The sequence below is a fragment of the Aphelocoma coerulescens genome, chromosome 14 (assembly GCF_041296385.1).
Source record: "Aphelocoma coerulescens isolate FSJ_1873_10779 chromosome 14, UR_Acoe_1.0, whole genome shotgun sequence".
NCBI lineage: Eukaryota > Metazoa > Chordata > Aves > Passeriformes > Corvidae > Aphelocoma > Aphelocoma coerulescens.
In genome coordinates, this window is record NC_091028.1 from 12,055,269 (window position 1) to 12,082,113 (window position 26,845).

Here is a 26,845-nt window from a genome sequence, read left to right on the forward strand (position 1 = left end):
TGTTAATTAAGCAGTTTTTGTTACCCCCCACACAAAATACTAAGCCTGGAAGAAAACGGTTTTGAGAATACATATTGGCATCCTTAAAAACACACAAACAGAGGTACGTGTTTATGTCAGGAAAATGTAATAGCTAGTCCAAACCCAAGAATTACTAAGCTAGAAAATTTAATTAGTATATTTGGGCTTAAATTGATCTTTGAGGCATGGAGGGAGAGTTAAGAGACTGAGTGGTCTGTCAGCAATGCCATTCAGGGAAACTTAAGAATGCCAGCAGAGAGGAAAATATATGTAGAACTCTTCAGTCTACTTAAGAGTGCTGCAGCAAAGAAACAACAGTGTCACCCTGGCAAAAATTAAAGTTAAGAACCTCTACATTAAGTTCATAATGACAATGAAAATATGTTTGTAACACTGGTTTAGATGAACCTGAGTTGTAAGCACATTCTTTTTTCTTTTATGAATATTGTACATGCTCAGAGTCTGCCTGGACAGCACAGTAACTTGGTCTGCAGGAATTCCCATGCAAGCTCTGGAGAAACATCTGTGCCTGAACTTAGAAACACTTGACAGCAGCTAAGAGCTGTGGCTGCATTGGAAATATTTGGCTGGGATGTGCTCAGTGTGTCACTTGGACTAGACAATTGTTGTAGGTCCCTTCCTACTGAACCACTCTGTTCTCAGTGTGGATTGAATCTTGCAGGCACTGACAGCAAAAATCAAAGTCCCCACTGAGCTATACAAACTCAGTTTTTCAGATTTACAGCAACTAAATTTGGGCAAATTTTCAGAAGAGTGGAAAAGCTAAATCCCTGAGGTGAATTATGGGTACTTGCCAGTATCTCAGTCCCATTTCTAGTCCATGAGGCTTAATGTTCATTCTGTCATTGAATTCCTCCTTATATTTTTGTTGTACTATATATAAATTGCTCAGTAATCCTTTCTTTTTCTTGCTAGATCCTTTGGTTTATTTAAAAAAAAATTAACAACCAAGCTCACAGCCTAGGAGGAGCAACAAAATAAAACCTTCAAATATAGATCTATTCTTAAGTTTTTCTAGCTGCAGCCTATTTGAGAAGTTCATCAAAAAGTCTAGGTGAAGGAGCAGAGAGAGTGCACCTGACTCTTTTAGCTGACATTGGAATAATTAATTTTATGAAAATGACTTCTATTGGAGGTTAATTTATTTTGGCTGACAGTCACATACATTAATAGACATATCTAATGCTGCAGTCAGTCTGAACTTTATTTAGAATAGTTTATTTATATCTTTGGGTGATTTCATTGCAAAGAGATGGAAGACATTTAGGATCATCAGGCGTGAACATTTTTTCCCAGTTTAAAAAAATAGAAAGAAACAAAAAATCCCGGAATTTTGACTGCTTGAGTGTTTTAGCCTTCTGATGGTTAAACCTAAAATGACTTGATTTCTTTCATCAGTGCAGCTTAAGCTGTTCCTTCAGATGACACAGTTGACTTCTTTGTACAGTGGGAAACACCAGCCATCTTTCCTCTAATCCTGCAGTTTGTGGCTTTGGGAACAACGAAATGCCTCAGAAACTCGGTATATAAAATAGTGTTTGTGTGCAACTCAGATGACTTGTCTGTTCTTCTGGCCATAATTTGATGTTCATAATTGTCTTACTTGTAAATAACTTACACAAAAATGGGCAAGCACAATAATCTATTTGAAATGCCTCAGATGTGGTAGCATGGAATGAGTCCATATTTTAAAAAGCAGGGCAAACCTGAGAATATTTAGTGGGTTTATCTACTATTCTAGTCTGAAAAAATGCAGCTGTAGAAAATAATCTACATGCCCATTTCAATTGTATTTTTGGAAGGATATATTATGATAATAATTTCCCAGGAGGTAGTTAGGCCTTCTGCTTTTTTTATGCATAAGGATGGTGTCTAATGTAATTTTTAAGGCTTAGTTTTATCCTAGTTCATCCTTGCGTTCCCACTGACCTCAGATAATCAAAGAAACAAAACTGGTGGGTTCTGTATTTGTGTAATTAAGTCATTGGCTTTCTGAGTTTGTGTGAAAAATGGGTTGAAGGTATTTATAAAGAGAAAGAATATGCTAGAAACATAGTTCTTATAAACTTAGAAACATGGTTAAGTTGCCAGTTTTGATCATTTTGTCCAGTTTTCTCATGCGCTGAAAACCTCCTGATAATCTGATGCCCTTCCCGAAATATGTTATCATGGGCATTGTGTAGAGTGGAAAACAATGACTCTTCCTACCCTGATATATGACATCTGCTACATCATTCATTTTCATAACCCTTTTCCATGGCTGGGGTCCAACTGTTGGATGGAATTTATTAATTTTAGTGACATCAACCTGTTACAGTGTCAGTGGTACAAAGTCAATCTTTGTATGCAGGCTGGATTGAATGAGGTTTCCATTGTTCACTCTGCATCCTTGGGAAAGACATTTTGAGTCTAAAAATATTAAATCAGAAAAGGAGAAGCAAGAGAAAAAGCATTATTTAAAAGTGTTGTAGTCATCAGAGACTTAAAGAATCTTGTCTATATACTTCAAGAGAAGAACAGAAGAATTTTATTACCAACAGAATCACAAGTTCAGAATAACTCCCTAAATTGTGGAAAACTTTAACTTTCCAGTTAGAACCCCAGAATTTATACTGAGGCCATCTCACCTTCATGGTCTTGAGGCACATGGAAAGAGCAATGTTTGTTCAAATACCTTGGTGCTCTATTGTTAAGCATATGTTGAAGTATGTGCTTGTGTTCCCCAGGATTTCACTCCATGACCTCTGTTCATCCAAAGCGCAGCAGAACCCATCCGGAGGCTGGCTGACAGCCAGGCTACGTGAAAACAGCTGGCACTAGATTAGAATGGGAGCAGTGGGGATTCACTTGTTTCTGCACAGGCCTGTAAGAAAATAAAAATGTTAGCTCACACAAAACCCAAAACAGCTCTATGAAACAGAGACATGAGTGATGTCAGAGTTCAAGGAGCATCTGGATGACACTCTTGGTCATATGGTTTAGTTTCAGGTTGTCCTATGAGGAGCAGGGAATTGAACTTTATGATCATTATGGGTCCTGTCCAACTCCAGATATTCCATGATTCTGTGATTGCCTTAGACATAAAGCTGAAAGGTGTTTACTGGGTATCAATGAACCTGTGAAACATGGCAATTTATGTCATTGATGTGTGCTAGGAAGACTGCCTTATGAGCCTGCTTTGAAAGAAGATTGATTTCAGTAAAGAAAGGTTTTCTCTGCCATGTTTCTGTCAGCTCTGTATGTGTAAGGGCGTGTACTGAAGAAAACGAGAATTGCAGTGGGAATAGTATTTGTAGATGATTGTAACAACTGAACTAATTATCCAGTCATTTTTGCCTCTTGGTTTTGTAGTCATTCGTGCCTGTGTGGAGTAAATACATATACTGAGAGAGAGATATTCAGTAGGATTCAATGGAGTCCTGATATTTTTTACAATAGCAATTTTACAATCCTTTCTGCACCCATGTGGCAGGCCGTGAGAGTGAGGTCTAAGCTATACATAATCAGATTTATCTCAATTTAGGTACAATTTTATTCTATTTGTGTGGAATACCCAAGATATTTAAATGCAGAATGTGTATCCTGACTGTCTTCAGATTTAGGACAGAATATGAGACCCTGAACAGACATCCCTACAGAAAATGAAGCAGAGATATGTATTTCCAATTACAATTCAGTAGGTCAAATGGTGGGTCAGCTGCTCAGTCCCCTCAAAGACAGGCAGGATGAATGGAGCTGTATAAAGTTTGAGTGATGCTTTTCCCTTCAGAGTTATTTTATCTGGCACAAGGCTGTGCTTCCCATTGCTCCTACCACAATGGTAGCCACATAGAGTTAACCTCATTTCATTTTTTTTTTAGTTATGCTTCAGTTTCTCAATTGCAACAGTCATAATGCATCCGTTCATCATTCATTCTACTTGGCTATTAATCTGAAGTATTAATCCATTTATATTCAGGGAAACTTTCTTTAAAACCCTGGTGATCACAGTTCTCAGTGTAGTCCCCCTTCTATAGTTTTTACAGATTCTATCATAAGTGTCCAAGGTCATGGGGAAAGGGAGGGTGAGAGACAGACAATGCTAATTCTGCTGATGTTGAAGTGTTATGTTGGAATTGACCTGGAAAAAAATTCCCTGAAGAGCAGTAGGGTGTCAGTGTGAACTCCAAAAGAAATAAAACAGTGAAATTATTGAACTGTGCCAAGTGCCATCTTTTTCATGTCCTGTAACTGTTAAAAGACCAAGTAGTGTCCATGTAGCAAGAACCTCTTAACTTGTCTCACTAGAGGTTCCTCATTAGAAGAATGATTATTCTGGTAGAAGTCTAGCAAACCTAATGTTTACTAAAAAAGCACAAAATGTATTGAATCTGTTATAAGCATATCACACTCTTTCTGAAGGACATTTGAAATCCCTGGCCTCCACAGTTGTCCTGTGGTGTCAGCTGGCAATGCCAGGATGTGTTTGGAAGGAGGCTGATGTTACAATACAGCACATCACACTTGCTGAGCTTTGACTGTTGGAGGACCTATGGAGAAAAAATCCACAGCAGTGGAAATAAATATTCTTTTACTCCTTTCACCTACCTCCCCCTTTTCACTGTTTTTCTTGCCTTCCTTATTGACCTAATTCTTTTCCACTTGTTTCCTTTAGGCTTTCCCTGAACTTGTGGGCATATGGGTTTCCAGCTGTAATTTTATGTTGGATATGAAAATTGAATATGTCACACGAAGACTCGGCTTCATGGGGACGGTGCCGCCTTACATTACAGAGCTTGCCAGAATTCTGACACCCTTTTCTCCCAGTAAAACTACAAGGCCTTGCAAGAGCAAGAAGAGAAAGGTGACCTTTGATCCAAGATGGTTTTTGTCTAGTTTTTTAGCATTTAAGTATAAGGTAAGTGTACCTGCCTTTCCCTCCTTCAGGAAACAGGTCTCAACCTGGTGAACTGCATCAGCAGCTCTGACCAGAAAGAATATATTCCCCTTGGGTTAACATTTATGTGGACACTGCCTTATAGTCCTTGTACTGGTACAATAAAGCAAGTTTTATGTCTGAATCCCGTTCTGCATTTCCAAAGAAGGTGTGATGCTGGCATCATAAAAGCCAGAGCAATTTATACATGGCAGCAGGAGCCTGTGATTGAATTACAGGGTTACTATTTAGCCATGAAACTCTATATTGTTATTGGCCATGTGCGTTAAGAGAATATCAGTAGTTAGCCCTCAGGGGCTATAATTTATAATTTACTTTGCAGGTGGAAAAAGTTTATAGTTCAAGAAACTATGTGTGTGTGAAATCATGTTTGTGCCTTTGTGTAGAAAGGAGGGAGAAAGACAGAATCAAAGAATTTTATAGTTTAATGGAAAAATCTGTGGATTATATGAACATGAGGTAGAATGTTCCTCTTTTTTGCTTTTGTATTTGCCCATTGCACTGTTGTCTGTGTAATTCTGGAGCTGTCATAGCATTATGCACATTTGCAGAATAGTTCTTCATCTGTAGTAAGGCAGTTTCATGCTTGAAAAGATGCAAAAAGGTTTCCTATAAATTTTTTACTCAGCATTATTAAAATATACATGGAGCTCAAAAATATACAGTGCACTAAAGAACATGTGATGAATGCCATATAAAAAGTTTTGTGTGGTAACACAGTTATTACATTTTAGGTACCAACTAGGTAAAAGTGAATTAAGTGTGTTGCACAAAACTGTCATGTTTAATAATAAAAATTAAAATCAGATTAGAGATTAAATTAAATTATTCATGCCATTGATGATATTGCACATTCATTTTAAACAAAAATATAATTCCTGTGGTGCTACTTGATTCCAATTGATTTGGACTTTCACAGAGAATATTGCAAAACTCTTCTACATTTTAAGATAAGAATTGCCATGGCAGATCAAACTGCTTGTTCATTCAAGGCTGTATCTATCAGACATCTGCAAGTATAAAATATATTTGTGATAGGTAGAAAAAACCACCACAAGGAGTTTGTATCCCTGATAATTAACTTTATTCTGTCCATTGTAGTTTTGGATGTTTCTCTCTAAATGTCTGGTCCTTTATTTGAATTCTGCTGAAATTATGGACTAAGATTTAGTGTAGAGAGTTCATGTAGCCAATGATTCACTGTAGCAATGATTTCCATGTGTTGCCATTATAAGTCACCATGATACTAATGAGAGGTTCACAACGTTTTATTGGGGAGGTGCTTTTAAAAAATTTAAGGATTTTGTGGATTTTATGTGCATACTTATCCACACAAAAGGCACATGCAAAGGTAGCATATTCAAGGCAGTTAGATAAGCATTTAATTTATGTGAGCAGAACACTTCATGATGGGGAGGAATCAACAAGTAGTTTGTGATGAGTCCACTTCCACTAAATTGTAGTGGACTATTGCCCAGCTGAAATTCCATTAAATGATTAAAACATGCTTATGTGTATGTCTTGCAGAATCCACAGTTTTAAAATAAGGCAGAAGGTTCAGTGATACACTGAAAGGCAAGGGTTACAGTGTCATTTCAAACAGTAAATTATTCATGAGGATCAATTAGGCAATTTGTACAGTTCGTTGGAAATGCAAAGCTGCATGGAAGTACCAAGTCACAGTATAAGGCTATGAATTTTAGCTTTCTGAGGTCTATAAATTTGTATTCTTTCCTTTGTATGACATGATTTTCCATTATGTACCTCATTTTTTTAGTGTATTTTCACAAATACATGGCCAGTGTTTGCTGTAATCACTACAAGACAACACTGACAAGAAATAATAACACTTAAGTGACTTCTTGCTGTATGTTTTAAACAACCAAACCTTTATTTTCCATGCATTGCTGAGCTCTGTTCTTCCTCAGGAGCCAACATTTCCTGCAAGTGGCAGCGAATAGTCAGGTCAAGATAACTGTGTATTTGTTGTAGGAATTGCAACACTGTGTGCAATGCTTTTAATACAGTATAGTTTGCCATGACACAAAATGCAAGCCAGTGCCAGCAAAGCAGAACCCCCCCAGTGTATGGATTTTAGATGGACACTGCTGTAGATTAGGTTGCACAAATATACTATTTGTTCTTTTTTTCCTGTGTGTTGTCTTTTTCTAGTGGTTGGTGTGGAGGAGTTCAGCATCTACCACAAAGCCAAGCTGGAGCATATCATCCCCTAAGATCCATGAAATGCAGTCATTGTCCTGAGGGCTTAACTAATATGGTCATAAAACCCATTGATATAACACCTCCATGTAGAAACTAAGTTGGGAATGTCTCAAGAGTATGACCTAGCCCACAGATTTGTTGACAGAAATGTTAGAAACTGAGCCAACCTCCCTTACTTAGGAAGGTCATATTTTTAGCCCATTGTTGTCCCAGATCACCCCTGCACTTATGAAATGACAGCAGATGGCTCCTTGTGTTTGCACAGCTGCCAGTACCAGTGCTAAGAACAATGCTGCTCTTAGCTTTTGTACTCCCTTCTGTGTGACAGTCCCAGAAAGGTGTGGAGGTTGCTCTGTGGGTTTTGTCCTGTCTTGGGGAACATCCCTTGGGGACATAAATTGCCAAAGATTCCCTGCAGGTTTTCTCCCTTTCGTGCCCCTGTGCACCAAGGCAGCCTCCAGCTGCAGCTCTGCTTGGTATTTTTGGCTTGTTGTTGCCTGGCTGCTTTTTGTTCACACACAACCTTCTGATTGCTTTTTTGCAATGTTTTGATCGTAGCCTCTTTAGAGACCTCAGGATATATTAGATGCTGCTGAGATGGTTAGAGGGGTCGACAACAGTGAACAGGCTTATAATTGAAATTGGTGGTTTAACTGTGTCACTGTACTCCATGTAATATGTAGGCTTGGTTTATTATTTGCCACTGCAAAACAGAAAATACATGCTGGCAGATCCATATAAGTTTTGGGGTTTAATGCTGAATGGGCGAACAGTTTCATTTTAAATGTCTGTGTGTGAGAATCTGTGTCTGTACTGCAACTGAAAGCTTTGGCATGAGTTTGGTTTCGATTAAACTAGAACAGCTTCATGGAATTTGCTAGGATCTTCTTTGATCTGTAATACTGAGGTTTGATTATCATGTGATTTCCTGTCTTTCCATTGGCACTAATTGAACAGTTTTCATATATTTACTAATCTTGCATATTTTCCTCTTCTCCCTCTTCTTTGCACAAAAAAGAAAGTAATTGTTTGCTCTGAAATTCCCAGACTACTCATCAATTTGTGCATCATTTCCAATATTTACAAAATTAGAATTTCATAAAAATCAACAAGAAATATTTCTGTCCCTCTGAAAAATAGTATTACTAGTCCTACTGAGGGGTATTGAATGTTCAGGGAAAACTCCAGTGTCTGGCTTAAGAGTAAACAAAAGCCTCTAAGCAGGCTTTTATGACACTCTATAAATGAAAACATGTGGGGAGAATGGGTTTTATCATCCACTTTCCTTTTTTTTTCCTTTTTGTTACTCTTATTTCCTGCTTCTCAGATGACTACTTTTTCTATCCAGAGAGCAGGGGACTGGAGTCTTGTTTTGCACAAGTCCAGCTCCAATTTCACTCAGCACTGTAAGCTGAGCATCCCCAGACTTGCTAATTGGACCCTTTCAAAACAGGCATGGGGTTTTTTTTCCCTAAAAAGCAATCCTGCTAGTTCCAATGTACAGAAAGCCTCTGAAAAAGAAGCTAAACCCTCTGCCATCACAAAGAGCAGTTTCATTTTGTTTATTTGATAGGGTTAGAATGAATGCACCATTATTTAAAAATTGTGCACTAGAGCTGTAATCCAGCTGTTCTGATAAATGAAAATGCTCTGAACAGATCAAATATGCAGCAAAAGCCAGAGCCTACCTTTTGCTGGAGCATTGCTGAAAGGTTGTCTTGCTGTTATTTCACTTTCTCACTGGCTCCAGGCCTCATACATGTATTTTATTTTTCAGCATTTACTATCTTTAAATAGATACATATAATTAATAAGCAACAGCCTGTGTACAGAAACTAATGGAGATGGCATAGCTAGCAAGCTAAAAGTGATTTTATTTCCATTAAAAGTGCACATCCTTTAGTGCAGCTACAGCATCCATCGATAAGAGGAAAATGTGGCACAGAAAAACAAAAATAGAACAAAGAGGTTAAGGCAAAAAACTCCGGTTGACAGAATTCCAATTGCCAATGTATAAAAGGGAATGGTACATAGATTTTTTGGAGAGCATGTGCTGTAAGTCCTATTAAAGAAGGAATGGGTTTACAGAGCTCTTAAATATTCTGAGTTCTGGAGAAGGTCCTTTAATAGACATGTAACTCTTTTCATCCAAAGATCTCCAAGCGCTGTGCAGAGGGATGAACGAGAACTCAGAGTAGTATTAATATTTACTCTCTCAGCTGAGAAGGATTCTGTGATGCTTTAGTCATCAAGAACATCCTACATCTATATTTGGACATGCAAAGGCATGGATTTTCAAAATTGCTGAATACCCAGCATTTTTCAGGCAGGAGTGATTTAGGAGTATAAATACTTAATTTTAAAAATCTTGGACAATGCTTTATAAAGTCACATACTACAGAGCTATCAGCAGTAAATTGGCAGTTGAGATTGCTTTGAGATTATTACACCAAGCAAGACTTACACTTTAATGATTGAATTTACTCTCCAGAATGGTTCTGTTCAAACAAAAATCGAGTTTCCTATGAAATTATTTTTAATAAAATTTTTGCAAGCTTTTGCAGAATAAATACTTATTTAAAACAGTATTTGAACTATTGTCCTGCTTCATCAACTTCTTTGTTTCCTGAGCTTTAGTGATAGTCGTCTCCACTGCAGGTATCCATGATTTTGCTGTGTCCAGAATCGCAGACTTGTAATCTGCATTGGAGCAATACTAAAAGATCACTCTGAAATCTCAACTAATGTAGAATCCCACTGTCATGCTGCTTGGTAAAGCAAATTATCTTTGTTCTTTTTAGACCTATTTGGCTTCCAGTTTGTTTCTGAGTACACTTAATCTATACAGTGGCTGGAATAGTGTTAATCCAACATAGCCTCAGGAACACCTCTTTTTAAGTCCTATCTACTCAGTTGAAATAACCTTAGAAGCAAAAAGTGTCTATCAGGAATCACAGACTAGAGCATTTTCCATTGAGAGGCAATTAATTTATTTCCTTGGTCCAGCAGAGCATAGGTACATTAAGCTTCACAGCATCCAGTGAACTCTTGCATTTTCCCAGGGTTGACTCTGTTTTCAGTTTGTATAAAACACATGCACTTCAAACTACTGCAGATTACCAGGAAGTTAATTGGTAAATCTACTAAGAAATAAGCACAAACTTGCTTGTCAGATGAAGAACTGAGATCCATTAAGTTGTTATGGAAATTCACACCATCCTTCCAATTTCATGACAATAATTGCAAGTCAGTTTTCCATTGTACAGTGGAGATTGCAGGGCCGTACCTGCAGTAAGTGGTTCCACAAAGCCTGAGCGAGAAACACGTATCACATAATGAACATGGAAAGCAGTTAAAATCAAACATGATGAGTTTGTTCATTTCTTTTTTTCTTTAATCATTTTACAACTATATTCTCTGGCATGAAGGCAGTTTGGCAGAAATTACAATACTGGAGGGGAAATGGAAAGCAGTAATCTACAGGATTCTAGATGACAGTCCTGGGCAGTGAGAAGCACACAAATGCTAATTACATAGAGAGCAGGCACAACTGCTGATCAGGATTTATTAGAGCCTATTTTGTGGACAAATGAATATTGGTGTGCCTGGAACTGTGCACACATGAGTACTCTCAGGGTCATGGTATTTCTGGAATCACACTGAGCTGTGCTTTGCATCACTCTCTGTTTCACTTCCAGAATTGAATGGACTTCTGCCCCATATCCAGGGTTCTTTGTCTCTTTTTGGCCTCGTGTTTTCTATCTAGAACTGTAATTTATAGTGTTGTGATGCCTTATCATACTTCCAGAGTGTTTGAAAAGTAGTGATTGACAGATTTACAGCCAAAATTATAAGACACTCATGGAACAAAAGAGCAAAAGTAACCAGAGGTGTGTGTTCATAAGGATTTCTGTAATATATTCGAAATGTTTCTAGTTAAACTGGTCAAGTCATTCCAACACGATTTGTCACTGTGAATGCTTATGAAACATTTGTAGTCATTCCACATTTCCTGACTTGATCGCAGTTTCTGGTAAAGCATGAATTAACCAAGCACATGTCAGCACTGATAGTAATGGGAGTTTGTCAGCTTTAAAATGTGCAAATCTTCCTCCTTTAACAGATAGACTTCCACGACATTATTCGTTCTCCACTAACGGAAACATTGCCACATTTGTTTTCAAAATGTGTAAAGTAGAAATTGCTGTCAGGGTAAAAATGTGTATTACAAACCTCTGCCTCCAGCAAATTTTTGTAGTTAAATTAAGCAAGACTTATAACTTTAACACTGATAGACTTTTTATTACAGCCACACCAATGTGAGAATCCCTGGTAGAAGTTTTTTTGAGATACTGCTGCAGCTGGAAGATTTGCTTCTGTCGAGCTTAATTGTTAACAGCTGATCAGCTGTACAGAAAATGCCACTGGTTATTGTGATCTGCCTCTTGGCTGTGCCCACATCCAACCATTGATCTCACCAGTGAAGCTTCTCTATTTGAAAAAGAGCTGAAGCCAATCTCACAGTGTTTTCAGACATTTACATTGCTTGGGAGAATTAAGAGATTGTAAACATAGACTCTTTCTTCCTTAATTAATTTTTATCGAGGAAATTTTGAAGACCCTCATAAGCAAATTTGCAGAGGTGCCAGGCAAGAACAGCTGATTTAGACAGACCTTTGCTTCCTAGAAGCCTATGATAATTTTATCCAGATTTTAACCAAAGTGTTCATGTGTCTCTAGCACAAGTTTTCCCTTGTTGTTAGTTTTGGTAGTACTCCATAGCTTCATCAGGAAAATAGCTGCATTCTGTAGCAGTGGGAAGTGTGGAAAACCCTCACACTTTGAATCACCATCCCTTGTTTTCACTGACATTTGCAAGAGCAAGGACATTACAATACTGGTGTACTTACATTTAATATTTGAGGTACTCTATTTTGCACTTCTTTCAAATTATTGCAGTTAAATATTGAAAATCTCTAAAGTCTATTTGTAAGGGATCTTAGTGGTGTTTTGTTTGGGGTTTGTTTTAAGTTGGCCTAGGGCAGAACTCTCCATATCTGCTTTCAATGTAGCTCAAAGTTCAAAACTGTTGATTTCCTTGTTCAGTTTGTTTGTGCAGAGAAAGCAAAACAAAACGCATCAGCTGTAAAATACCAGCTGTGAATGGATGGTGCTTTTTCATGAGTGAATGGTTCAGATTCTCTGTTCCTCTTTCTGTCCCCCAAACCTGCTTTTGTGAACCAATTTAAATTTGAGTGTTTTACAACAGTACAGGTCATCTTTGGTTAGTCAGATTTACAGGAAGGAGGTCAAATAATGTGTGGAGCATATTGTGCATAAATGAGCAGCATAAATATGTCCAGTGGATGGGACTTTGATATGTACAGATCACTTAATTTTTTTCTTAACTAAGCATTGAAAAACAAGTCTGAATTTTAAGTTGAACGTGTGAAGCTGACCCCGAGTGCTTCTTCATATCCACATCAGTTGTACCATTGCTCCCTGCAACTTTTGTCTCCCAGTGCCTCAGCCACCCATATTAGCACTCTTTTATTGCAGTCATTGATAGTGTTGTTAGCTGTACACAGTGATTTACAAGAGGTTGACTTACACATACAAAAGTAAATCCTTGCTCCAGGGGATTTGCAGATTAAAGGCTTGAGCAGTGCCCATATACCGAGTTTATAAGAACCAGAACATAGAATAAGCACTATATACTACCAAAATTCTTAGAGAGTCACATGTTCTGCAGGATTTCCCTGGCTGGGATCAGTTCCTCAGTTTCTTCCCTTATCAGTTGCCTTCCCTCTGCAGGGCACATTTGTGCCGTGCCCTCCTTCTGCATGTAGCTTTCACAGCTTTATTATCCTGTGTGCAGAGCCTTCTGCAGAACTTGGCCAGCTCTGTTTTCTTACTGGGGATCCTGGCTGAGAAGAATAATGATAATGAGATGAGAATATAGATATCACTTTGCTTTGAGTGACTGCATGGTGACCACTTCTGCCAAGAGCTGATATTGAGCACAGCTCTTGGTCTTTGCAGAGCAGGCTCAGTGATGGCTGACAGAGTGAGATCGCTGCCAACCGCAAATTTTGTGAACTAAAACAATGATTATATTACAATGGGCTGCAATTCTAATTGCAGCTAAATGCCTGTTTTCTGAGTCCTCCTTCTGCTCTGTCCTTCTCTCTAATTCTTAAAGTAGCACTCCATGCTCTGTTGATCCCTCTGAACTGTGCTGAGGGAGCAGCTGCCTATTGATGCATTTAACTTCTTTGAATGAGTGACGCTTTACAATGACAGAACAATCCAGGCTACCTTTAATCTCCTTTTGATATTCAGTATGTGAATTAGAGCATAGGGCATCATGGTCTATATGAAATGGAATATTGTAACCAACTTCATCACATTGGGGAGGGAAGAGCCAAGTGGTGGGATTAGAATGGCTGCATCCCAGAGGCAGGCTCAAACTGCCATGGTATTGTGATCTCTGTCATTGATATGCGGTGTCTGGGTAGTGATTTTCATGACAGGCTAATCTTGGTGGAGAGGAAAGCAGAAGAATACGTTCTAAATTGGTATAGGAAGTTATTCACACAGAGCAATTAGCTTCTTATTCTCCAACATATGATAAAGAACAACAGAACTTTAGCTCTACCAAACCCTAAATGCAGTGGCCTGGGAGACAAAAGGGGCAAACTGACAAGAGAAACACAAAGCCATGAGGAAATATTAAAAGTGAACCAATTTTCAGTGCATCTTCTGAAATTAGTATTGGTTTTTTTCTGAGTTGCTTTCAAAAATTAGGGATCAAATGCTAGTTGATTTGTTTCCCCCCCACAAAACTGCACTCTTTCCTTGAGGGAGTGCCATTCACACATGTAGCTGAGAACTGGCATAATTCACTTGCCTTGTGTTCCACACTTCCCTTCTAGCATGGTATAGACCATGTTCTCTGTTGCTGGGTGTATGAGGAAAAGTGGTCTTGAATGTTGCATCTTCCTGTGCTTCTAATGTAACATGAGAGCAAGAGCCACTAAAAGCACCCGTCTCTGTTCGTTATTATTTTTTTCTTGGAGCTTGCTAATTAAATCATTAAAATTTTATCATCACTTAACCATGGATAAAGCCTTTTGAAACATTTCATTAGTATGCTGCAAGAGATACATGTGAAACCAAAAGCATTTATATGGTGTGAATGACTAAGAAAGATAGATTGAGAAAAGGAATATATGAGAATGCATTTCCCTGCAACAAAGCTGCCCGTGTTCCAAACAGGCTGTAGATAAAATTATACTGTTGTCAGTAGGTGCAGTTCCAAGTGAGACAGTGGCACTCACAGGAAAATGCCAATAGCTAACTCATGGATTTAAGTACAACTGTATTATAAATACGTTTTGCATTACAATGTGTCATGGTTTTCCTTAGTGGAATGGGTTTGTTGTCCGAGCTCATTTTAGGACTGCCTTAGCTAAAGAAGGGAAATTTGATTTTGGTCATAACGTTTTACTGCCCTGTACAATAATTTTACCATCCATATCACGTCTGTTCTGCAATTCCTTCGCATGTTTTATAAGGAAAAAAAAAGCCTGGCAGTACAGTTAGACAGAAGAGAAGAATTCCAGTCTTTCAAAAACATTGTCAAGAGACTAAAAAGCCAGAACAGCCATTATTAAGGGCAGTGATGGGGTAGTGTCTGACACAGGGATCAAACCCCTGTCTTGAAACTGGAGTTCAAATCTGAGTCTCGTAGATCTCCAGTGAATATCACCAGCTGTGTGTGGGAACTGCTGTCTTCCACAGGAGAAACGTGGGAAACAGTCCCTAAGCAAGCATGTATTATATTGCAGGAAACTTTGGGAAACACTGGATGGCAATTTCCAGTTCTGTTCTGAGTGTTGCAAGTCTGACTTCTTTAGGACATTTTTTTAAGTAAGGAGGAAAGATCAAGAAAGGCCTGTTAGTCTATACGTGCTTTTCCATCTCCTCTCAAAGGGGAGTATTTTTTTATTTTCTTTTTTAACTGCACCTCTGTTCTTTCCATAAATAAATTTCTCTCTGGCTGTTTTGCTGACAGACTGGCCTCCTCCAGGCATTTCTCATATGTCAGAAAAGTTGCAAGAGTTGTGCAGGAAACAACATTAAATTAAAATGAAGAAAAACATTTTTAGGTTTGCTCTCTTTCTCCCTATCTAACCTAAGCACCACCTTTACTAAAGTCTCCTAAGGTCCACAGATATCAAAACATCTTGCAAAACATCACTGCTGTTACTGTGTGAGGTTACAGGAGTGCTGTAAAAGGGATGTGAGCCTGGCAGCTCAAACAATGCATAATGATGGAGTTCTCTTTTTAGAAATGGCAATGACAGCTATTAACATATTCTGTTTGTTATGGGATAATAGTGCAGAGTAATCCCTTGATTTTGGTTAAGCAACACGAGAGTTTAATGCTGCCCTGGAAGGTAGAATCAGTGGATTCATTTAAAGTAAATTGCAAAATACGTTTTGCCTACATCATTGTTTTCAAAATTCCGTACTCAGAATTATTGTTCTGCAGTTTGGACCAAAATTTAAATTCATCTGTGAAAAAGAGGAACCTTACTTAGTTTTATTTGATCTGTATTTTTCAGTCCTCAGTTCAGACATTTATTTTCCCTTCAGTAGAACTTGATTAGTCCTGAATTCTCTGCATCTCAGTTAAGCAGTGAAGCCGCAACTCTGACCTAGAAAGACTATCTTGTCTGAAGCAAAAAAAATGACTACTTTTGTGGTTTATTCCATACTGATGTTAAAGAAGAATTTTCAAACAGATTCATTGTTCTTTCCACTGATCTTGAAGGTAAATCATACATGTGCTAATGCAAACCACGTAACACTGAATTTCCCCTTTCATTCACTCTTTGCTTTCTGAAGCTCAGTGGAATGAATGTGAAACAACTTGCCTTAGATTTTAAAAACCTTTTCCTGAGGCAGGAATATGCTTTATCTCAATATAAGGCAGCTTTTCCATCTCTGACCCAGTACGGGCTGGCAGATTTGGGACCACAGACATCTTTAGGCACAGGGAGCTGTGGCATCATCTCTGCTCCTGCTCTGCCCTGGCGTGGCACAGCCAGGCTGGCTCCGTTCTCCTGGAAGGGCTGACGGGGCGAGAGCCTGGGAACAACAGAAACATCACCACCCCCAGCATGTCCAAGTGCCTCTGGATCACAGCTGGTTCATTATGTAGCCAGACAAGAACAAAGGATGCTCAGCACACAATTGTCTGCAGTTTAGACATGTCCTATATTTTCCCTCTCCATGTATAGAATTGGCTAATGATCCCAGTCAGTGTATGGGACTGAACTGTAACTGTATCAGTCAGAATTGCAAAGAGTGTACTCTTTTCCCATCAGCCTGGAGAAGAAAGGTGGGACCCTGTCTCCAGAAATTCCAGAAAAACTCCACAGTATTCAAAATCTTCTTTTTAATGGTTTTATTTTGTTTCTGCTACAAACTTCTTCACAGCTGCTCTTCACAAACAGAACTTGTTAGTGTGACGTTAAGTTTAACTACCCTGCAACAGGCTGCTTGAAAACCCAACTTCAGAAATACCTAGATGGTATTTTCATAAGGTCTTTCTGTATTCCTCCTCCCAGAAAATCCTTTGTTCCAAATAAAGAGATTGGAATGATTAAAAAAAAAAGTCCAACAAGAAAACCCATTTACAGTCCCCCTGAGGTTTACACTGCTTGTGAATTCTGTCATTGGTGTATTTATTCATATCAGAGTCAGAGGCTCACAATAAAGCAGCTAAATATCAGCTCAACACAGCTGCAGACTCCAGCACATGATCATTTACAAATTGCTGATCAAATTCTACCCAGAGTTACATTTTCGCAAATGTATTGACATAAATAGAGTTTTCTGGAAGTACTAAGGACAGAACATGCCCCCTCAAATCTCTTGTGATGTTAAGACAGTTACCCTTTGATGACTTCAGTTTCCCTAAATTTACCATGAAAGTATAATAGAACCATGAAATCATGAATTGCTTTGGGTTGGAAGGGACGTTAAAGCTCATCTCATTCCAGTTGCAGGGGCACCTTCCACTATCCCAGGTTGCTCCAAGCTCCATCCAGCCTGGCCTTGGACATTTCCAGGGATCGATGGGCACCCACAGCTTCTCTGGACAACCTGTGCCAGGGCCTCACCACCCTCACAGGGAAAGATTTCTTCCATATATTTAATCTAAATCTGCTTTCAGTTTGAATCCACTCCCCCTTGTCCTCTCACTCCACACTCTTGTAGTCTGTCTCCATCTTTCTTTAGGCTCCCTTCAGGTACTGGAACGCTGCAGTTAGGGCACCCTGAAGCCATAAGTGAAACAGGACACTATTATATATTTTGGCACATAGATAAAAATCCTGTGTTCATATATGTTTTGTGTTGTAGTTTACTGGAATCACATCAAGAGAAGTGATTGGGTTGCTCTTTCCCTTGTTTTCCTTCACTCAAGTAAACTCTCAGGATGCATCAGGCTTTTATTTCTGAAAGAGGAGCTTCCTGCTGGCATCACCTCTGTTTGAGAACTATTCTCTTTCCTTTAATGATCATCCAGTAACAGCTTAACATGCACAGCTGTGCTCAGGTTTCATACAGGGCTCTCCTGAAAGCAGCACTGAAAATCACCCCCAGATTTCAGTGCCTGGTTTATAGTGGCCTGGACTCCTGGAGATACTGTCCCCAAAGAGCAGCTAGAACAGGGCTGGCCAGGCTGGCTGCAGTGTCTTGGGAGCACTTGGGATCCCAGGCTGTTCTCAGGACATGCTGCCAAATATTTCTCCTTCTTTCCAGGCACCATCTGCTATTGATGGGCAAGGAACTGTTCTTCCTGAGCAGTCACCAGCCTCCTGTAGCCAAGGGACCCCCGCTCGCCTGCTCTGTCTGTACCACAAAGGTGGTATGGGAAGGATGAGTGAAACAGAGGGTTAGTGACTTTTAATGCTGGCAAATTGTTGCTTTCTTGGAAGAATTTCTATCATGACTACACATGTTTTTGTACTCAGAAATCTCAGCAGGCTTTCCCCTGAACTGACAACAATATTTGTACAAGTTGGAGGAAATGGGGCTTTTGCTCTTTGCAAACAGTGGCTGCTGACAGAGCAGTGTAGGTGCCATGGGATGTGCACCCAGGCAAGCTCATAATGAGAATGAGAAATGGTTTGCAATTTTCCTTCCCTTTTTCTCTTGGAAAGAAACTATCCAACTATCAAACTAAGATGCTCAAGTGTCTCCCATCCAGAAGAATAGTCTTGAAAGGATCAGCAGGCTCAACAAGCGCATGAGGCAAGATTCACCCTTAAGTGCTGAGATCCTGATTTTGGAAATGTTTTTTGAGCTTACAGATCACGTTGGGATGAATGCCATTTACATGAGTGATGTCAAGGTTTACAGCAGCATTCTATAATTGCAAATTCTGTTCCACTGTGCTAAAACTGGATTATTCAGATAACAAGATTCTTTCACTTAAAAGTCTTTGGAGCATGATAGGCATGGAGGAAAATCTACTATTTGTTGTTGATAGGAAGAACCTAGGCCATTCCCCTACCTTGGCAGCTATGTCAAATTCAAATTATTCACCTGGTTTAGTGACTTATTTTGCCTGTAACTCAGAGACATCACTGTGCATTACCATTTCTGTTTTGCATGCTTAAAACACAATAGGTGAGTGTTTGCACTCTGCTTTACATCAGCCAACTTTCTGACTCTGATAAGGAAATCAGACTCCAGCCTCTCCAGCAGTTTTATCTATCTGCAGGTTTTGCAGTCCCCCCTCTCATCCCAGTGTGGCAGGACAGCTTGCTTGTCAACTCCCTACCTAGCTGAACAAAACAAAACAAAACAAAACAAGATTATGCCTTTTGCAGGGCCCATACATATCTTTAGATCTTCTGTTTGTTTAGTTTTTTCATTTCTTGTTCAGAATGAGGATTTTGCTGGTGAATTATTTATATGACAAGAGGAAATGAGAAGGGGAGTGGTGTGAAAAATTTCCATGAAAACCTTATGTAGTTTTCAGTAGCGTTCAGTGAAAGCATTGGGGGTTTTTTGTTTTCTTTGCAAGTTTCATTTGTATTTCGTCACTAGAGAAAGCTGCCGCTGATTTAATTTAAATATTTATACAGAATTACAGTCTTAAGCTATACGCACACATTAAGAGTGCCATACATTAAGGAAGTTTATCTCCAAATAAAGTGGGAAAGGCGGTGTCTATAAACATTGAGTGATTCCTTCTTTGCTAATAACTGACACCTGCAGTGGAGATAACTTTCCATCTAAACTAAGTCCTTTGGTCAGTGTTGGTTGTAAGGAGATGAAATAAAAGCATCTTCCATATACAGATTGCACAACACAGTAAATAAGGAAAGGAATGGGATAGGAGGGGTGTCTTGTTCTTTTCCCAACAAAGGAAATACTAGAGCTCCACGAGTAACAGCCATTCCCAGCATTAATGTAGCCAGCCACAGAGCAGCATTGGTTGTGACAAGCACGGTGTATGAACCATACCTTTTCTAAACTTCACTTCTTCAAAAATCTCTTGGCTATGAGTGCCTGTATTCGTCTTGGCTATTTTCTGTCTTTATTTTCCTTTTGTTGCATCACTAGCAGTCCTGAGATGACAAATTGTGAGATAACATTCTCTCTGTTTGGCAGCCTGTCAGAGAAATGAGATCTGAAATAAAAAGAACCTTCCAGCTCTGGGTGGGCAGGGTCAGCTGGTTCTGTGTGGAATTGTCCAAGCATGAATACAGAGAAATGAGGAAAAGAAAGGTAAAACCCCAACTACTTAGTTCTGCCATTTACTCTCACTCAGGTCCTTCTTGCCTCCTACTCCTATTGGCTTAAGTAACATGCAGAGTGTTCTACCAGCTTCAGCATTGTGGCAAAAGAAATCAGGACTTTACAGGAAAAGAGACAGAAATATTTTCTGTTTCATATCCTTCCATCTCTTTCCATGGTAGCAAGTGGAGAATTTGGCAGTGAAACGGAAAAAGTACACTTTGATTGAAAAATGTCTTCAACTCTGATCTTAGAAAGACGGACAAATCTGTCTGGTAGGACCATCTCTCGTGTTCACAAAGCTTTTTGCTTTGATGAACAAGTTCAGTTCTGTACAGTACGGGCAGTTCCCAGAAGGCTTCTGGAATAGAAATTAAAGCCTATGGAATAGAGGTGCTTCCATCACAATGGAAGGATTAGTTTCATGTTTGCTTGAACATTTGGTGGGAGGTTGCCTTAGGAATAGCATAGTTGGACTAAAGGATAAAAATGCATCCTAAAATCCCCGTTTTGATGGTTTCTGACATGGCATTCCTTTAGTAGCCCTTTCCACTGGAGTTTGGAATCTCCACATGGCTGGCACATCTTACCAGCTGCTAAGAGGCAGCTGTAAGCAAATTATAAACAAATTAGATGACAGTTGCATAAATTTAGCTGTGTATTGCAGGGTTTCTAAATACCCCACTAAATAAGACACTTTTATTTCTTTCAGGCTCAAGCTATCTGAAACCTCTTCTCGAATTGTAACAGTAGAGTCTCTTTCCAGAACTATAATGGATTTGTTAGGATTTGTTGTGCTTAACTATGACTGAAGCTCCATTGCACCCTGGATCATGGGGTCTGTCGGAGCCCACCGCAGGCACAAGCATTTCCTCGTTGCTGTACTTGTGCCACTGATATAGTCAAGACACTTGTTCAGTAATTACTCCTCCTAAGGCACCACAGTTATGTATCACAGAGATATTCTGTATTGCTACAGCTCCATAAAGCAGATATAATTGTTCTTTACTACTGTTAACATTAGATAAAGAGAAAGCAATCTTGTGGTCTGGATGAATTTATCAGAATCAAAAGGCTCACATGGTTCATCCTGCCTAAAGCAAGCAAGGTGGTGAAATAGAGCTTGGAAGGAAAGGCACAGAATTCAGGCATATTTGGAAAAAAATGGGGATTTATTATAAATTATTTCAAAATAAATAATATAAACACTGTCTTGGCGTGCAGCTTTGTATCTGACAATATTTAGGTTTAGATTTTACGTTATTAGTTAATGATAATGAAAAGGAAGCATTGAGTACATATGAAAATAATTTGAATGTCAAGGAGTATTTTCCATCCCTTGTTCGTCTGCTGGCACACTCTGTTTATAATAAATCATTAATCCCATGCAAATGTAAGCATTTTCTGAATCTCCTTTTCAAGCAGTAGAAAACAGAGAGTGACAGTAAGAAATGTAAACGTAAATCCCAAGCCTCCTTCCTGGTGTTCAGCTTCTGAGTACATAACCAAATCAGTAACTCATTTCCTTAATCTATAACCTCTGCCCCACGTTTGTAATGCTTTCTTTTGTAAATGATTATAAAGTAGCTATGCTTCCCAATAGTAAATGTTATATGAATTAATTGCATCTGTATTTCTTTTTTATTCCTTAACAGTATTTTTAGATGGGTAGTATTTTTAAGAACTTTGTTTGACAACTTCATTAATGTGTGCTACTGTGGTGTTTATTTTATAACAGAATTATATTCTCTTTGTATGTATCACCATTGCAAATGTTATTCCACAACTCTCTATGTAATCTTTTTCCCTGATACTTCTTAAGGCAAACACTTCTCTTGACTATGGACTGCATTTTAAGGAGATGATATCAGCTAAATTAAGCTTGCCCTCTGAAAGTACTTCAACAGATGAATAACACATTCATTTAGCAGGTTGAATCCACTGCTGCCACTCACCCCAACTTCACTGGAAATGGTGATCATTTAGCAGTGAGGCTTGGAGGCAGCCAGGCATTGTCCAAGTTTTTGTGCAGCTTGTAGCCTATGAGGTTTTGACTGTGATGTTAAAGCTCTGTGGAGTTCTTTAACCTCATGGTCACATTCAAATTCTTGTTTATCTCAATATTTTGAGGTGCCTTAAAGCAATTATTTCATCTGACCTGCAGAATTGCTGGGGAAATGTGGTGGGTAGGTCCTGCAGGACAATAATGATGAAGCTCCACCTCCACCTCAACAAGAGAAGCGATGCTTTCCTTAGATTTTATTGCTGGACTTGTAGGAGCGGTGCATTCCTGACTCTGGGGCCATTAGGTGGCACACTTGGGCTGTGGGTTTGGCAGGGCATGAATTCATGTGTGGAACCCAAAGCGCAAGTGATTAATCAAACATCTTCTAATTTATAGGAGATGAAGCAGGAAGAATGCAATAAAATGACATTTAGGCATGAGACACTGTAAATATTCTGTCAGCTGGAAACCACTGAGGTTTCTGAATCTTTGGGTTTAGGGCAGTAGCAAAGGAGTGTCTTCAGGAGCCTTGTATGGATTTCATTACTGATTTTGTAGCATACCCAAATTGTTGTTGCTTAATCCCAGACAGCAACTAAGCCCTGGACAGCCACTCCCACACATCCCTGGTGGGATTGGAAGAGTAAAAATGAGAACTCGTGGGTTGAGATAAAGACAGTTTAAGAGGTAAAGCAAAAGCCTCACACACAGTAAGGAACCCAAGGCATTCCTTCACCTCCCTGCACATCCCCAGCCTCCTCACTGGTGGGCTGGGGTAGGCAGCCTTGACTGTGTAATTGCAGCACAAATCCCAAAACCAGCCCCATATCAGCTTCAGTGAAGAAAAGTAACTCTGCCCCAGCCCAAACCAGCACACAGGTACTCAATGCACAACTAATGTGAGTTACATAAACATATACTTGTGAGAGCCTCCAAATGCTTAGAAAAGGGCTGTTGTTTATGCTCTTTAAAAAACAAGTGAGTCAATAAGAAATTAATTACTTCAATTTTCTCCAGTTAGAAAGTATATTTTTATTATGGCTGTGCTGTAGGATTTATGTAAAAATGTAGAAAAACTGTAAAAAAATACATGCTTGGGATTATGTAGGATTGTTATACAGGGCTGAGTGTTTCTGAGGGCTGTGGAATTTGAGTCAACCAATTTCTGAGGTGATGAAATGGAGCAATTGATACAGAATAGTGTTTTACTTGTACCTATGAACCTTTTAGCCAATCCCATTCCAATAGCTAATGATTTCCAGAGACCCAACTCAATTTAAATTTCTGTTTCCTGTTCACCCAAGCTCCCTTCAGTTGACTTGACTGTTTTTTTATTCCAGTGGGATGTAGCTGTCATGTGAGGTGCTAATTATAGGTAAATTAACTGTTGTTATTACTTATTCACCTTAGGCAAGAATGTGCATATGGGCAGTTTGTGTAACCCAGCTCCCAGACAGCTGATGTGAAACTCCAGAGAACTGGTCTGAACCTTGGACAGACACCTGGGATTTCACAAACAAGGATTTTTTTATTCTCTAAGCACTGCAGCAGCAGTTAGGAAAATAGATAGCTCCGATAGGAAAATAGAGCTCTGGGATGACTTTGCTCAAGTTAGAATTTGTGTCCAGTTTTCATTAATAACAGAATGAGCTGCGGAAATGACATCTGAAGGATCCATTGTGTTGCTGGCTGTTGGCCTGGGAATGACTCCTAATGAAATCAAAGGAAGTGTATTCCTGGAATGTCTACTGGAGTGAATGTCCCTGGAATGAGAAAAAAAGTCCAAAAGCTTTAAGTTTTTTTTAAAAAAGTTTTGCTTAAAAAACATGGGGAAGAAGCCTTCCATAATTAAGGAAGTCATCATGGGCACACATAATTTTTTTTTTTTTTTTTAATCTTGACCTTATGTCCAATTCACTTCAGCTTTCCTGTGGCTTAATGTTAAGCCATATGGCCATGCAGCATCTAGAGCAGTGGGGTTGCACCCAGATGTGACTTGAAGTGTACTGTATTTTGAAAAAGGAAAATAAATAAATAAATAAATAAATAGTATTAGGCTTAGCATATGAGCATGACCAGGACTCTGAGTTTCCATTTTGTCTGGAGGGAGAGAAGCTGGAGTTACTGTGATTCCTCCATTTGGCCAGAGCTCTTTGTTTAAGCTTTTACATCACCTGAAACTCCACTTGGATATGATTGCACATATATTCTCAACTATCTGCATTCTGATGTGAGAATTAGGGGCTCTGCTTATGTGGATTTTGGGATATTTATTTACATTTAAAATTTCATGGGTTTGGGTGGATGTTTGTTCATGACCAGAAATGCTCAAGTTGCTTGATGAAGGCATAATAGGAGATTAGTTAGTATGGAAGTTGTATTGTCTTTTCAGATTCTTTTGGCAGTAAAAATCAGTTTCCAGGGAATATCTTGATGCTGAGTGTAAACAAACAATAAGTATACAAATAACTTGGCATCACTTTGCATTGGAAAGGGAGATGTTTAATTTATGATCAGGTTACAGCTACTAATTTAAAGCTCTTAAAACATTTAGAATTAATTCTTTGAAATATCAAAATACTTGAAGAAATAAGCCTAGAAAGTGACTGTTTTACTAATCCACCATTCTGAGTCTCTTTGAGGCTTCTGCCCTCTTTAGAAATAAGGTGTTATTGGAGCTGGGGGTACTGGCTCAACTAAGGCAAGGATCAATAAGGACAAGAACAATGTCCAAATGATAAAAGTTTCCATCTAGCTGCTCCTTTCTCCAATTTCCTTACTGCAAGCAGCCTCTTTAAGAGAGGTAACGGTCCAGCAGTGAGCTCCACTATAAACCTGAAAAAGATGAATGATTCTTGTAATTTCTACCATAAATCTGCTGTGCACAGAAAGAGGGTGGAATTCAAGCCCTGTTTTAATGATGACCAAAGAGGGAATCTGCCGGAGTGCCACATGTTTGGGGTTTGCTGTGTTGACAGAGAGCCTATGGCCTGAATAAGAGGAAAGCCACAAACATCACTCTTGGAATACACTGAAAAACACAGGAGTTATAAAGAAGCACTTTATAAGAGGGAGTGAAATAGGAGTGAGTGCTCCAAAGCCAGAAAAAAACCCCTTTGCTAAGCATATAGGTTTACTGGAAAGCTGAGTGGTACAAGATACATTAGCTGAGTTGATGAAGCTGGGACTTAGATGAGTTTAAAATCAGGATTAAGGAGTTTTAGCAGAGCTCTGAGGCCTAAACAAATTTTCTAAAAATACAACACAAGTTATTGCATGAAAGACATTTGAAGCTTTCTATTCTAAAACTGAGAAATGTTACCCTTTCCTCTGTTTGTGTGAGAAAAGAAAGAACATTAACTAATTGGTATGCAAATAGGGATTGATCCTGACCCAGTTCTTCACTGTCCCTTGTCATCCTCTCAGACAGTCGAGCCATTATTCCAGTTCACAGAGCTAATATTTACACAACCTGGGATGACAGCAGGAGGAAAGTTCATGAATGAGCTCTTGCCCTCCCCCACCCCTTGCATTTGAATTAAATGCCTCTTTGCACTTCCCCACCTTTGCTTCTGAAACTTTTCCTGTAGGACTTTCTCCCTGCATACGGCCAGCAGGACACCTGATTTCATAGAAACAAAGACTCACTGGATTATTTGGGTTGGAATCTCATCTTGTTCCAACCCCCTGCCATGGCAGGGACACCTTCCACTATCCCAGGTTGCTCCAAGCACCATCCAAGCTGGCCTTTGATATGGACTCAGCATATGCTAAAAACATGTGAGCGTTCCAGCTGCAGCAAAGCAGCTTTCTAGGGAATAGTAATTGTCACAAAGTGCTGGTGTCTGGTGTGTTACAGGGCAGCACAGCTGAGGACGCTGGATTTGGTTTCATCCTCTGAGAAGATAAGATTTCAGAAACCCAGATATCAGGGAGAAGATGATTTATGCTGTATGAGCTTCATTACTTAATAATGTCCTAATTGCTCTGATCACTCCCTGAGAGCATCCCTAGCAGTATAAAGGTACCTCAGTGCCAAAAGAAAGGTGACAGCTTTTTTTTTTTTTTTTTTTTAGTCCTGCCAAAGGATATTTTAGTGGACATTGTGATGAAGGATGTTACATGGACAGAACCAACTCAGTTTTGGATGGGAGCGTTCTGCAATCTGCATGCTGGGAGCAAGGATGCATTTTGCCTTCTCTTCCTGAGAAGTGAATCCCCTCGGTGCTGGCTGTGTGTGCTAAGCTCTGGGCACGGGGCTGAACTGCGGCACGAGCGCTGCAGCAGCTCTGCAAAGCACAGAGAGCCGGAGCTGCCTGAGCACAGCTCGCCTGAAGAACTGCCTGCTTTGAACATATGCAATTCTAAATATGAAATATTTGTGTCTCACCTTTTTTTTTTCCTGGCATGTTAAGAAGGAGGCTTTGTTGATTGATTTCAGTGCTATATTCCTGTGGCATATGCCATGACATTGTTCCACAGATGCTATCACCAGCAGCATGGTACAAAAATACTCATTTTCAAAGCTCTGTGACTGCTCACAAGAAGCCTGAACCTCTCATAACTATTCAAAGAGATCTGTAGAGGAAAACCATACTCTTATGCTATATTTGTAAGAAGCATGTGCAGCTCCATGCTCATTTCAATTGGTAGTAATTTGCTGCAGCAATTCCTCCCAGTGTGGTTGCCTGTGGACATAGTGTAGGTGAATTGTTGGGCAGATTTGTGTAGTGATGGCACAGCATCACCTTGTCTTGTGCTGCAGCACGGTCTTCCAACAGGACAAGTTCTTGAAGAGCTTCCTGCCTTCTCTTTGT

At 39.3% G+C, this 26,845-nt stretch overlaps 1 long non-coding RNA gene across 2 annotated transcripts in view; it reads left to right on the top strand.

The window, feature by feature from the left end:
• The window catches only part of LOC138118776 (uncharacterized), a 40,629-nt gene extending 14,086 nt beyond the window's left edge, over window positions 1-26,543 (top strand). The window contains exons 2-4 of one of the 2 annotated variants that reach the window (XR_011155284.1): window positions 4,697-4,939; window positions 19,898-20,014; window positions 20,736-20,796. This is a non-coding gene — a long non-coding RNA (uncharacterized lncRNA). Of the gene's footprint in view, window positions 1-4,696; window positions 4,940-19,897; window positions 20,015-20,735; window positions 20,797-26,104 lie in introns of those variants that run through there. The other variant, XR_011155283.1, reaches the window with a different exon arrangement.
• The last annotated feature ends 302 nt before the right edge of the window (window positions 26,544-26,845 follow it).